The 13,585-nt window shown below is 43.4% G+C and overlaps 1 protein-coding gene across 1 annotated transcript in view; it reads left to right on the plus strand.

Annotated features, from left to right (window-relative positions):
* CACNA1D (calcium voltage-gated channel subunit alpha1 D) overlaps positions 1-13,585 on the plus strand; it is a 5,051,180-nt gene that overhangs the window by 4,055,989 nt on the left and 981,606 nt on the right. The window lies entirely within an intron of this gene.

Raw genomic sequence — 13,585 nt, forward strand, 5'->3', positions numbered from 1 at the left:
CTTTTAAAAAAACTTTAAATTAGTAGTATATTATTATTATTATTATTAACTTAGCTAAGTTAGTCCAGTATGGCTGACAAGCCTACCAGTTTTAAAAAATGCATCACCTGTAGCCATAAAATACCAAACTTGGAATACCAACAGGAAATGCTTATGTTGTTTGGGAGCTGCTCATTTAGATACGGATTGCCCTTTTTGCGCTGAGTTCAATTCCAGATATCTCACTAACTCTTCATCTCTTCTGATAATTCCTCAGATCATCCCACTGAGGAGTCCCTCAGAAGAGGACGGGTAAAAGGAGACACCTAGATTCCCTTCCAGAATCTCTCACTGAGGATACTGATTCCAATGAAGAAGAAGGATCCCCCAGATCTCCACCAGAAGAAATCTCATTTGGAGACATTCCAGAACTGTTAAAACAGAAAAGTGGTTGGTCTTCCAATACCCCTTCCCAGGAGGAATTGGTGTTCCTGGAGGCTTTTGAGTCTGGCCCTTCTACCTCTTGGGTGACTGCCCCAGCTGACAAACTCATAGATCTTTTTTCTCACTGGGCTAAGAAAGAACAGGATACTGTGAAGCCGATCCCTAAATGTCCTAACAAAATTTTAGCTCCTCCCAAGGACAGGGCATAGTGGAGCAACTGGTCTTGGTTGGTGCCATGGTTGTGGTGGTACCCACCAAAAAGAGCTTGTGGAACAGAGCTCTTCTGTCCATTACCCTAACAGGGAGTCCAGGACCTTGGACAGATTTGGTAAGCTGTGTACACTTCAGTAGTCTTTGCTCTCTGGTTGCAGAATTACCTGGCACATTTTACAAGATTTCACAAAGAGATTTGACAAAAGAACTTTCCAAATCTCTTTCTGGGTCCATGTCTCCTTGCAACTAGCCACCCTTCAGTTGATTTCTAATGCACCCATACAGCGGAAGGCACCTCTCAGGCAGCAGGTTCAGGTATAGCCATTTGGAGACATATATGTATGTAACTATGTAATTTTGTGGAGCCTTTTAAGTCTTCATCCATCAGTACCCACTTTTTTGTGTCTTCCTTATTTGGTCCCAAAGTAAAGGACATGCTCTCCAGATGTGAGCAAGAGGGAAAGACCTTGTCTGCTATGGGCATACATTTTTCTACCCCTCAAAGACCCTTCTCTAGGAATCAACAGTGTGGTAGGAAAATGTGGTTTCATAAATTCCAGGGTCCTTTTCCAGACTCATGAGGAGATAGTTCTCCCAGGGTCAGACAGGGGAACTCAAACGGAAGACACCAACCCCACAGCAGAGGTGGGCACAGAACCAGGGCTTCTGGGATTCATTCTCGAACAAGTCCTACCAGCACTCTTGAAAGAAGGCACAACTGCTACTGTCTGTTGTCATGGGGGGGGGGGTTGTCTATGCACCAAAGTGCCTGGCTGTCCATAACAAAAGATTCCTGGATGCAGCGAATTATATCCAGAGGTTATAGCATATCATACCATTTTTCTAAATTTCCCCTTCAAGAAATACAAGAATCCCTGATGTTCCACCCAGTCAGAGGGAAGCAGCAGCATTAGAAATAAAAAAGCTGCTAGAAAAAAATAATAATTCAGAAGGTCCCCACCCAGATCAAAAAGGATCTAGGACATATTCAGGATTCTTCTTATTGCCAAAAAAGACAGGGGTCTTTAAACTAATCCTTCCTTTATCCTTAAAACAACTTCAGAAGCAAACAGAGTGATCATCCCCCATGTTTTTTTTTTCTTAGTACTGCAGTAGTATGGAATACATCCTTCATTGTCTCAATGTGCATAGGCAACTAAGGTTTAATTTATAGTGAACAAAGTAGCACAGAAAACATGACCAGCTATGCATATCCTTTGCACTTCCATGTCTAGATGGCTGTCAGACTCTACTGCCTTAGTGTACGATTCTTCAAACAGAATTCTTTCTTTCAGACCAAAGGCACATATTACCAGGTCCTTTGCCACTTCATCTGTCTTTTTCAGAAACAAATCTGTGGTTTATATTGGTGCTGAAGTTACATGGGCTTCACAGCATACTTTTGCAAGACACTATAAACTGGATGTGATTTGTAGATTAAGTTCTTCCTTTAGAGCCAGCACTGTCTGTGATGTTGTACCATGATGCGATCCAAGATGTTTAGCAGGTAACTCTGCCCCAGGTACTGAAGTGGACAGACTGTATAATCTAAGAAACAGTACTTATCTATTTACCATAGCAGTGGGTCTTGATTAGCCATGTCTGTGTACATCAACAAACCCACTCTCCATCCCCTTCCAAATTGTTATCATTCTTTCCCCTAACAGACCTTCTGAGGCCTGTCATGTCCTTTCCAAGTACAGACTGTAGTGGGTTCCAGTAATTAGGGATTATTGATCTTTATTATCAAAGGGCAGACATGATCTGGAGTGCCATACGAGAAGCAGTCCATTATGAGAATCATGAGAGGATCTTCAGCTGAGAAGGAACTCTGATTGTCAGCTTGTGCCTCGTGGTGGTGACCACTCCAACATATTGAACTAGATGGAAAATGACAATCAAGATCCAATGTTGTGTAATGTATATAACTGCAATTTTTGTACATTCCTGAATCAGTCCACCATTTTGATTTATTTTATTTCCATTATCCATATAGCCTATTTGCATGGGGTTCCTCATTTGAATGTCATTATGCAAGCAATAACATGCAGTGAATATTGCACTGTTTTGACCTTGCTGTCTAAGCCATAGAATTGCCCACATCCTCATATGCCTGTTACCCATGCTAATTTGAGCTGCATAGTGAGCTATGTATGAATCCCAGCCTCAGTCTACATCCTTGGTGTATCATCAAAGCTATTAAAATGTCCCTAAAGTTTTCTTGTTTACCCTGTTGACTAAAAACTAAAGAAAGTTTGCACACCATACAGAAAACACAAGTGCAGACATTCCCCAGAAATACACTTACCCCTTAAACTAGTCAGTAGTTAATTCAATAAAAATGAAGTAAAGTGTAAAACACAGACATCTTTTTTTTCTTTTACGCCAGTGTACAAAAGAAAAAGTAGCTTTGTACACAGCATGCAAAAAAAAAAAAAAAAAAAAAAAAATTATATACACACACATAAAACCCCCTCCAAAATCTACCCATCAAAATCAGTCCTCAGAATTAAAATGAATTATTACTAGAAAAGATAATTGCAAGAGAAGAGTAGAAAGTAAAACAAAATGTCAACCACTACTATCTATTACCTAAAATAAATAAAAAGCACAACTGAAGTATAAAGCTAAGAAATCATAGCATAATTTATAGGTTCATAGGTTGGTACTAGGCTATCGGCCCTAGGGCCTATACAAGCCTAGCCATAACAATTCCCTGACTATTTCTTCCCACACTATTTACTTCCCTGGACCCCTGTCTAGCAGGGCGACTGATGTGATCCCCGGGGAGAATTTCCTTTCTCCCATCCAATCATCAAGGTTCCTTTTGAAGATGGCCAAAGAGGCGCTCTGCTTGACATGTATGGGCAGTCTATTCCAGAGTCTGGGGAGTCTCTGGGTCAGGAACTTATCCCTCCAGCATGTTTTGTTTATTGTGATGACAAGGTTTAGATCCCTGGAGCGTGTGGCTCTGAGGGATTGGGATTTCTTTAAGTGTACCATGTCCAACAGCTCTGGGTTTGACATGGCCTTGTATGTTAAGCAGAGATCGCCTCGGAGAAGACGATATGCGACAGAGTATAGCTGGAGTTTTTTAAGTTGGTCAGCATAAGGCATCTGCTTTAGGCCTGTGATTCTTTTAGTGAGGTATTTCTGCGGCCTTTTCAGTTGTTGCAGATGTCTTGAGAGGTGCATACCAAATGTGGCGTTGTATTCTATAATGGGTCTAATGAGGGATGAGTACAGTGGGACAATGACCTCCTTTTTCTGGATGAAAAGCCCTTAGTGATGAGGTGTGCCCATTTCCTGACTGTTGTGGCGATGTGGTTAATCAAAGTGAGACCACTGTCCACCTGTGTCTCTAAGTCTCTTATCACACTTTTGGTGTTTAGTGTACTGCCACCTATGTGGTAATTCAAGGGTACATGTTTTTTCCCAAAGGGGATAACTATACATTTCTTGGCATTGAGCTTGAGCCCATGGCTCTGGCACCAAGCATCTGTTTCTGTAAGTACTTTTTGTAGAGTATCGACATCATTTGGGGATTCAATAATGGCTCCCAGTTTGCAGTCATCTGCGAACTTTGTTAGCCAGAGTCCCTTAGTGTTGGCCTGTACTTCAGAGAAGTAGATGCCAAACGAGAGGTCCCAGGACTGAACCCTGAGGTACTCCACTTGTCACTTGTCAGGAGCTGGATTTGGAGACAGCTACTTTTACAGTGTGGGTTCTGTCAGTAAGCCAGTTGGCAACCAATCGAGTGACATAGGGATTAATGCCCAGCTTAGTAAGTTTAGCTATGATTCCAGAGTGAGGGATGGTGTCAAAGGTCTTGGCAAGGTCCAGATAGGCTGTGTGGACTGCCTTACCCTCGTGCACGGCTCTGGAGACTGATTTGAAGAAGTCAATCAGGTTCAGGAGGCAAGATTGGCCCTTCACAAACCCAAACTGGGTGGGGTCCAGTGTTTTAAGGTTGCCAATGTCTTTGTTTATAAGTTCCATGATAATACGTTCCATGACCTTGCAGATCAGGCTCGTCAGACTGATGGGGTGGGGTAGTTCCCAGGATCCAAGGTGGATCCCCCCTTGTGGAGTGGGATAACTGTAGCTGTGCGCCACTCAGTGGGCATGAAGCCTGAGGTGAGGGTATGATTAAACATGACATTTAGGTGAGGTGCCAGTTCATTTTGTAGTTCATGTAGTACACAGCCCGGGATGTCATCTGGATCTATGGATGCTGTATTCTTAGCTTTGGAGAGTGCATTTTTACCTGTGTGGCCATTATTACCGGAATTTGGCAATCTTCCGGTATTGAGATGGGCCATTTAGGAGGTGAGAGGGGGGTGAAGTTGGCACTGAATCGATCTGCCAGGATATTGGCAATATGCTTGGAATCAGTATATTTATTGCCATTCTGTTGTAGCTCAGAGCAGATCTGAGCATTGCCATTTAGATTCTTGACATAGTTATAGAATGCCTTGTGGTTGCCTTTGGAATCTTTGGCAATTTTATTTTCGTAACTAGCTTTGGAGGATTTTATGAGGGATCTCAGCTTCTTACTGAGACTGGTAAGGGAGTTTTTGCATCCTGGAATTTTCCTCTTTTCTGCAACAGTTTATTCCCTTTGTTGTAAAGTTTGTTTATGGCAGGGGACCACCAGATTGACTTCCCTTTTTTGGAGGAGAGCATCTTGGTTCTATTTGGAATGGCACGATTCATGCATGAGTGGATGTGCTCATACAGTTCTTTAGTATAGGACTCAGCAGTCGAACTTTCAGTTCCCATTTGCATGGGTATCATGAAGTTTGTAACTTCTGACTTGAGTAGCATGAAGTTGGCTTTGGGGAAGTTTTTTATGGAGGTTTCCGTACTGGGGGGTGGAGGTGGGATGTGGATGTTAAGGGTTCATAGGTAGGTACTAGGCTATCAGCCCTTGGGCCTATACAAGCCCAGCCAAAAAGGTACCCTGGCTTTTGCCACCCAAGAAAATTATTTTCCTGTGCCACTGTCGAGAAGAGCCACAGAGGTGATCCTGGAGTGAGTTTCCTATTTCCCATCCAATCATCAAGATTTTTCTTGAAGAGTGCCGAGGAGGAGCTTTGTTTGATATAGATAGGTAGTTTATTCCAGAGTATGGGAGGTCTCTGGGATAGGAATCTATCCCTCCGGTATGTTCTGTTTATTGTGGTAACAAGGTTGGTCCCTAGAGCGTGTGGCTCGGAGGGATTGGGATTTCTTTAAGTGGAGTATGTCCAACAGCTCTGGGTTTGACATAGCTTTGTATGTTAGGCAGAGATCACCTCTGAGTAGGTGATATGTGACGGAGTAAAGTTGGAGTTTTTTGAGACGGTCTGCGTAGGGCATCTGTTTGAGGCCAGTAATCCTCTTTATGAGGTATTTCTGCGGCTTGTCCAGTTGTTGTGGATGTATTGTGAGGTACATACCAAAAAGGGCATTGTACTCTATAATGCGTCTAATGAGTGATGAGTAGAGGGGAACAATGACCTCTTTTTTTCTGGATGAGAAACATTTGTGATGGGGTGTGCCACGTAGAAGGATTTCCTGACTACTCTGGCGATGTGATTATCAAAGGAGAGACTACTGTCCCCCTGTGTTCCAAGGTCTCTTATCACACTTTCGGTGTTAAGTATACTATCGCCTATGTTGTAGTTCATGGGTACAGAATTTTTACCAAAGGGGATGACTGCACTTTTTGGCATTGAGCTTGAGGCCATGGCTTTGACACCAGGCATCTGTCTCAGTGAGGCCCTTTTGTAGGATGTCCACATCATTAGGAGTTTCGATTATGGCTCCTAGTCTGCAGTCATCCTTCTGTGTTAGCCTGTACTTTAGAGAAGTAGATACCAAACAGGAGAGGACCCAGGACTGAACCCTGTGGTACTCCACTTGTCACTGGTCTGAAGTCGGATTTGGAGTCTGCTACTTTCACAGTGTGGGTTCTGTCAGTGAGCCAGTTGGCAACCCATCTTGTGACATAGGGATTTATACCTAGTTTAGTGAGTTTATCTATAATTCCAGAGTGGGGGATGGTGACGAAAGCCTTGGCAAGATCTAGATAGGCTATGTGAACCACCTTACCCTTGACTACGGCTTTGGTGACTGCTTCAAAGAAGTCTGTCAGGCTCAGAAGACATGATCTATCTTTTACAAACCCGAACTAGGTGGGGTCCAGAGTTTGGAGATTACCAATGTCTTTGATTATAAGTTCCATGATGATACGTTCCATGGCCTTGCAGACCAGGCTCGTCAGGCTAATGGAGCGGTAGTTTCCGGGGTCCGTGGTGGCTCCCCCTTTGTGAAGTGGGATAACCATCACTGTGCGCCATTCAGCAGGCACAAAGCCTGAGGTGAGGCTATGATTGAACATGGTACTTAGGTGGGGTGCCAGTTCGTTCTGTAGTACTTGTAGAACGCAGCCTGGGATGTTGTCTGGTCCCATGGATGCTGTGTTCTTGGCTTTGAAGAGTGTGTTTTTTTACCTGTGCGACCGTGATTACAGGAACTTTGCATTCTTCCAGTATAGAGATGGGCTCTTTAGGGGGTGAGAGGGGGGTAAAGTTAGCACTGAACCTATCTGCCAGGATGTTGGCAATATCAGATGGGTCTGTATATTTAGTGCCATTGTGCTGTAACTCAGAGCAGATCTGAGTGTTCAGATTGAGATTCTTGACATAGCTATAGAATGCTTTGTGGTTGTCTTTAGCATCAGTGGCAATTTTGTTTTCATAACTAGTTTTGGAGGATTTTATCAGGGATCGCAGCTTTTTACTGAGGCTGACCAAGGAGCTCCTTCACTCATGGGATTTTACTCTCTTTTGCAACAGTTTCTTCCTTCTGTTGTACAGTTTGTTTATGGCAGGGGGACCACCAGATTGGCTTTCTTTTTTTGGAGGATAGCATAGCATCTTGGTTCTGTTTTGGATAGCATGAGCCATACACTCATGTAAGTGCTTATAAAGTGCATTTGTGTAGGATTCAGTAGTCGTAACTGTATTGTCCATCTGCATGGGTGTCATGAAGTTCACCACTTCTGTCTTAAGAAGCATGAAGCTGGCTTTGGAGAAATTTTTTACTATGGTGTCTGGGTAACTACAGCAGAGCTAGTAAGGGAGATGGCTAGAAAGGTGCTTTGTATCACATCTGGACAGAGGAAGGACGACAAGGAGACATGGTGGTGGAATGAGGAAGTACAGGAGTGTATACAGACAAAGAGGTTGGCAAAGAAGAAGTGGGATTGTCAGAGAGATGAAAACAGTAGACAGGAATATAAGGAGATGAGGTGCATGGCAAAGAGAGAGGTGGTGAAGGCTAAGGATAAGGCATATGAAGAGTTGTATGAAAGGTTGGACACTAAGGAGGGAGAAAAGGACCTGTACCGATTGGCTAGACAGAGGGACTGAGCTAGGAAAGATGTGTAGCAGGTAAAGGTGATAAAGGATAATGAGGGAAACATACTCACAAGCGAGGAGAGTGTGTCGAGGAGATGGAAAGAGTACTTTGAGGGGTTGATGAATGAAGAGAATGAGAGGGAGAGAAGGTTGGATGATGCAGGGACAGTGAATGATGAAGTACAATGAATTAGCAAGGAGGAAGTAAGAATAGCTATGAAGAGAATGAAGAATGGAAAGGCTGTTGGCCCAGATGACATACCTGTGGAAGCATGGAGGTGTTTAGGTGAAATGGCAGTGAAGTTTTTAACCAGATTGTTTAATGAAATCTTGGAAAGTGAGAGGATGCCTGAGGAATGGAGAAAAAGTGTTTTGGTACCAATTTTTAAGGATAAGGGTGATGTGCAGAGCTGTAGTAACTACAGAGGGATTAAATTGATCAGTCACAGCATGAAGTTATGGGAAAGAGTAGTGGAAGCTAGGTTAAGAAGGGACATGATGATTAGTTATCAGTAGTATGGTTTCATGCCGGGAAAGAGCACTACAGATGCGATGTTTGCTCTGGAGTGTTGATGGAGAAGTACAGAGAATGTCAGAAGGAGTTGCATTGTTTTTTTGTAGACTTAGAGAAAGCATATGACAGGGTGCCTAGAGAGGAGTTGTGGTATTGTATGAGGAAGTCAGAAGTGTCAGAGAAGTATGTAAGAGTGGTACAGGATATGTACAAGCATAGTGTGACAGTGGTGAGGTCTGCGGTGGGAGTGACGAATGCGTGTAAGGTGGAGGTGGGGTTACATCAAGGATCAGCTCTGAACCCTTTCTTATTTGCAGTGTTGATGGACAGGTTGACAGACGAGATCAGACAGGAGTCCCCGTGGACTATGATGCTTGCAGATGACATTGTGATCTGTAGTGAGAGTAGGGAACAGGTGGAGGAGACCCTGGAGAGATGGAGATATGCTCTAGAGAGAAGAGGAATTAAGGTCAGCAGGACTAAGACAGAATATATGTGTGTGAATGAGAGGGAGGATAGAGGAATGGTGAGGATGCAAGCAGTATAGGTGGCGAAGGTGGATGAGTTTAAATACTTCGGATGAATAGTTCAGAGTAACGGTGAGTGTGGAAGAGAGGTGAAGAAGAGAGTACAGGCAGGATGGAGTGGGTAGAGAAGAGTGTCAGAAGTGATTTGTGTCAGACGAGTACCTGTAAGAGTGAAAGGGAAGGTCTACAAGAGGGTAGTGAGACCAGCTATGTTATAAGGGTTGGAGACAGTGGCATTGACAAAAAGGCAGGAGTTTGAGCTGGATGTGGAAGAGTTAAAGATGTTAAGATTTGCACTGGGTGTGAAGAGGGTGGACAGGGTAAGGAATAATTATATTCAAGGGTCAGCCCAGGTTGGAAGGTTTGGAGACAAAGCCAGAGAGGTAAGATTACATTGATTTGGACATGTGCTGAGGAGGGATGCTGAGTATATTGGGAAAAAGATGCTAAGGATGAAGCTACCAGGTAACAGGAAAAGAGGAAGGCCTAAGATTAGGTTTATGGATGTGGAGAGAGAGGACATGCAGGTGGTTGGTGTGACAGAGCAAGATGCAGAGGACAGGAAGAAATGGAAACAGGTGATCCCCTGTGGCGACCCCTAATGGGAACAGCGAAAGAAGATGATGATGGTTTCCTTAATGGGGGCAGGATGTGGATATCTAGGGTAATTAGCTTATGGTCGGATCGGACCAATGAGGCATTGACTTCAGGTGTGGAACACCAGTCACTCATGTTGGTAATGACTAGATCTAGGATATTGTTGCCCCTGGTGTGGGTGTGGATAAGTTGATCCAGGGCATTGGAGTTTATGAATTCCAGAAAGCTTTGAGCAAAGGAGTTGGTACATGAGTAGTTTTCCCAGTTAATGGTGGGGTGGTTGAAATCACCCATTATTAGGTTGTTTGGTTGAACCCTAATATTTTCCAGTACATCAAGAAAAGAGGAGTGGGAATCCTGGGGCATGGTGGGTGATCTGTAGCAAGCTACAATTTAGATTACATTTTTGCCCAGAGTTAGTTGCACTTAGATAACCTCGGCTGCATTATGCTGAGCAACTAGCCTGGAGGTGTGGATATCCTTAATGAATATGGACACACCTCCGCAATATGGACACACCTCCTTCTGATCTGACCAATGAGGGGGTTACCATAGGTGTGGAGCATCGATTTCCCATGTTGGTAATGACCAGGTCTAGGATATTGGAGCCTCTGGTGGGACTATGGAATAGTTGATCGAGGGCATTGGAATTTATGAATTCCAAGAACCGTTGGGCAAAGGTGTTGGTACACGAGTAGTTTTCCCAGTTAATGGCAGGGTAGTTGAAATCACCCAGTGTTAGGGTGTTTGGTTGTATATTATCTCTCACTACATAACTAAAATATAACCAGACACTAATAAAATGGCTTAAAAAATTCCAGGAACAATTTGGTGGGCCAGAGGAGCTTTCAAGTGATGGACTGCTGACAGAAGTTTGAGGAAGTCGGGGGGGAAGAGGTTGAAAAAGGAGAATTACAACCTCACAGATGTTTAAAAAAAAAAAATATATATATATATATATATATATATATATATATATATATATATATATATATATATATATATATATATATATATATATATATATATATATCTATATATGGGGTCCTGCATTTAGTTAAATACAGGTTTGTTAACATGTTTTTAATCAACCACATATGCTTGATATATGCAGATGGTTGACATGTGTCTGAGATCGACAATCCCTGGATAGGGGAATATTTCCTTTCCCCTAGGGAATGTGCAGTCGCAGAGTTAGTGTATATATATAATTAGCAGGGAATGGGGGAAAAACAATATTATTTGGTTTGTTTTTGTGCATGTTTGTATGTAAATTGAGACCAGTTGGCATAATGATTAAGGCTTTTGCCTCCCATGCACAAGATTCGATCCTGAACTCAGTCCAATGCCTGTTTCAAGTTAGCATGTTCTCCCCGTGTCTCTGTGGAATTCCTTCCACCTCCAAAAAACACACTTAGTGTTTCCATGTTAAACACACCCAAGACTGGTGCTGTGGGCAACAGCACCGCTTCTAGATGGTGCCCTATGGGGGGAAGTGTTGTATACACCAACCACTTTGGGCATCTATTGTGACGTGCAGTATCCTTAAGATAGGAGAACATGGATCACAGACTTCATGCCATGGCAGGGCTAGCCACCTGATGGTGTAAAAATATGGCTGTAGGTCATTCGATCGTGTTGACTAATGTCACCAAATGGGCATGGATATTTGCCAGTGATAGGTGGATTGAGGACCTGGCCTACTCTGACCTATCCCAGGGACTCGTGCTAATGATGGGAGGGGTGTGTAGATCAGTGTGTGTGTATGTACCTTTAAGAAGCTGTCCATGGGCTTGCACAAGTATATAAATACTGAGCACATGTGAGCCTGACTGCCATTCTGCAGGAAACTGCTGGCTGCAAGCATGTATGTATGTAAGGTCTGTCTGTTAACCAGTTTGTTTATATTTTATGATGCTGCTATCCATCCTGATGTGTTTCTATGTATTAAAGCATCTAAACGAAATGCCCCGCTTGTTTGTTGTCTATGCTAGAGAGGGACAAGCGACAGGGTGTGTGTGCCTCTGTTGGCCAGTATGTGCCTGCCATGAAGCACAGCAACCCTGGGTCAGTAAGCTGCTGGTCAGGCTAGCTTGGATTACCTGGGATAGCTCTGTTAAGCTAAAACTGGATGTAAAACCAGTCAACTTGCCAAACGTGAACTGAGAATTGCTACACTCAGTGTAGGTTCACTGACAGGATGGAACTTGGAAGTGGATGACATTGATGGTAAGGAGGATGCTGAACATCCTGTATATCCAAGAGACAAGATGGAAGGGCAGTGTACCAAAGTCACTTGGCTTGGGATCCAGTGTCTACTACTCAGGAAGAGAACAGGCTAGAAATGGTTTGAGAATTGTGGTGAGGGAGAGGATTCAGACGGCAGTGAGGGATGTCATCAGAATTACTTACAGACTCATGGCAGTCAGACCCCAGACTAATGAAACAACAGTATTCAAAGTCTCAGCCTATGCCCCTAAGCAGGATTGTCGTAGTGAGGAAAAGTATGGATTCAGGCAGCGGTTTGCATTCTACTGGATAAAGCAGGACAACATGAATTGTTGATAATGGGTGACTTGAAGGCACATGTAAGGCAGCCAGCCAGATAGAAAGAACAGGATATGAGAACTGTTTGAATCCACATGAGTGGGGCAACAGGAATAAAAAAGGAGAGGAGATTCTAGGCTTCTGTTTGGCATAGGGCTTCTTCATAGCCAGCACATGGTTTAGCAAGAGAGAGAGTCACAAGCTCACATAGAAGAGTGGCCAACGTGCAACTTTGGTAGACTTCCTCCTAGTTATGAATGGACACTGGGGTGGAATCAGCAATTGCAAAGTCACCCCCAGTGAAACAGTTGGCCCACAGCATAAACCACTGGTTGCCACAGTCATTTGCAAGCAATGGTCCAAGAAGGCTCTAGGGTCAGCAGAGACTAGGCTGAAGACCTGGAAGTTTACTGGAGAGAAAGCACAACAGTTCAAGGAATTATTCAGGGCACTAGCACCTCAAGTAGAAGAGGAAAGAGGTGTAGTTGAAGAATGTCAGCACCTCAAAACAGCATTTGTGAGGACTATTGAACAGATATGCGTCCAAGCCAGGTATGAAAATAAGGTACATAAGGAAAGCTGGGTTGGAATGCACAAGTCCAAGAAGTCAGCAAAAGAAAAAGAGTGTAGGAAAAAGTGGGAAACAGAAAAGACAGACCAGGCTAGGAAGGATTACTGGTTGGATAACAAAGAGGCTAAGACAGGAGTTGCAATAGCAAAGAACAAGGCAGCAAAGGCACTCTACTAGCTTCTTTAAAGTAACTCAGTAGATGACACAAATAAACTAAATCAGTTTGCAAGGCAAAGACAGAAAGATAAAGAAGTTAGTCAGACATTCTTCTTAAGGGATGCTAGCAACAACCTGCTCACCAGTCCACAGGACATCAAAGGCAGATGGAAGAAGTATTCCAGCAGCTTCTGAATGAAGAAAACCTCACAGAAGCTGTAGTGCCCTAGACAAAGCCTACAGTGAGAGAAGAGAAGGAGCCCACCATAGAAGAACAGCACTAAGGAAAAGGAGGTCACAGAAAGCAGCAGGCTCTGATGATGTCACAGCAGGTATAATAAAGATGCTGGGTGAGATAGGGGAGAAATGGTTCCTGAGGGTATTCATGGCAGCATGTAGAGAAAGGTGTATCCCAGATGACTGGAGAATAAGCATACTAGTGCCAGTGTTCAAGAGCAAAGGGGACATTCATAACTGTGGGCAGTACAGAGGTATCAAACATATGTCACATTGCTCAAAACATCTGGAGAGGGTTCTATATTAGAACACCAAACATTCAAAATGTCAAGTGTTCTAATATCAAACCCTAGCAATCGAAAAAAAAAACATTGAACATTCGGAACAGCAAATT

This window comes from Protopterus annectens, chromosome 7.part0, assembly GCF_019279795.1.
Source record: "Protopterus annectens isolate FY-2018-M chromosome 7.part0, PAN1.0, whole genome shotgun sequence".
Classification (NCBI taxonomy): Eukaryota; Metazoa; Chordata; order Ceratodontiformes; family Protopteridae; genus Protopterus; species Protopterus annectens.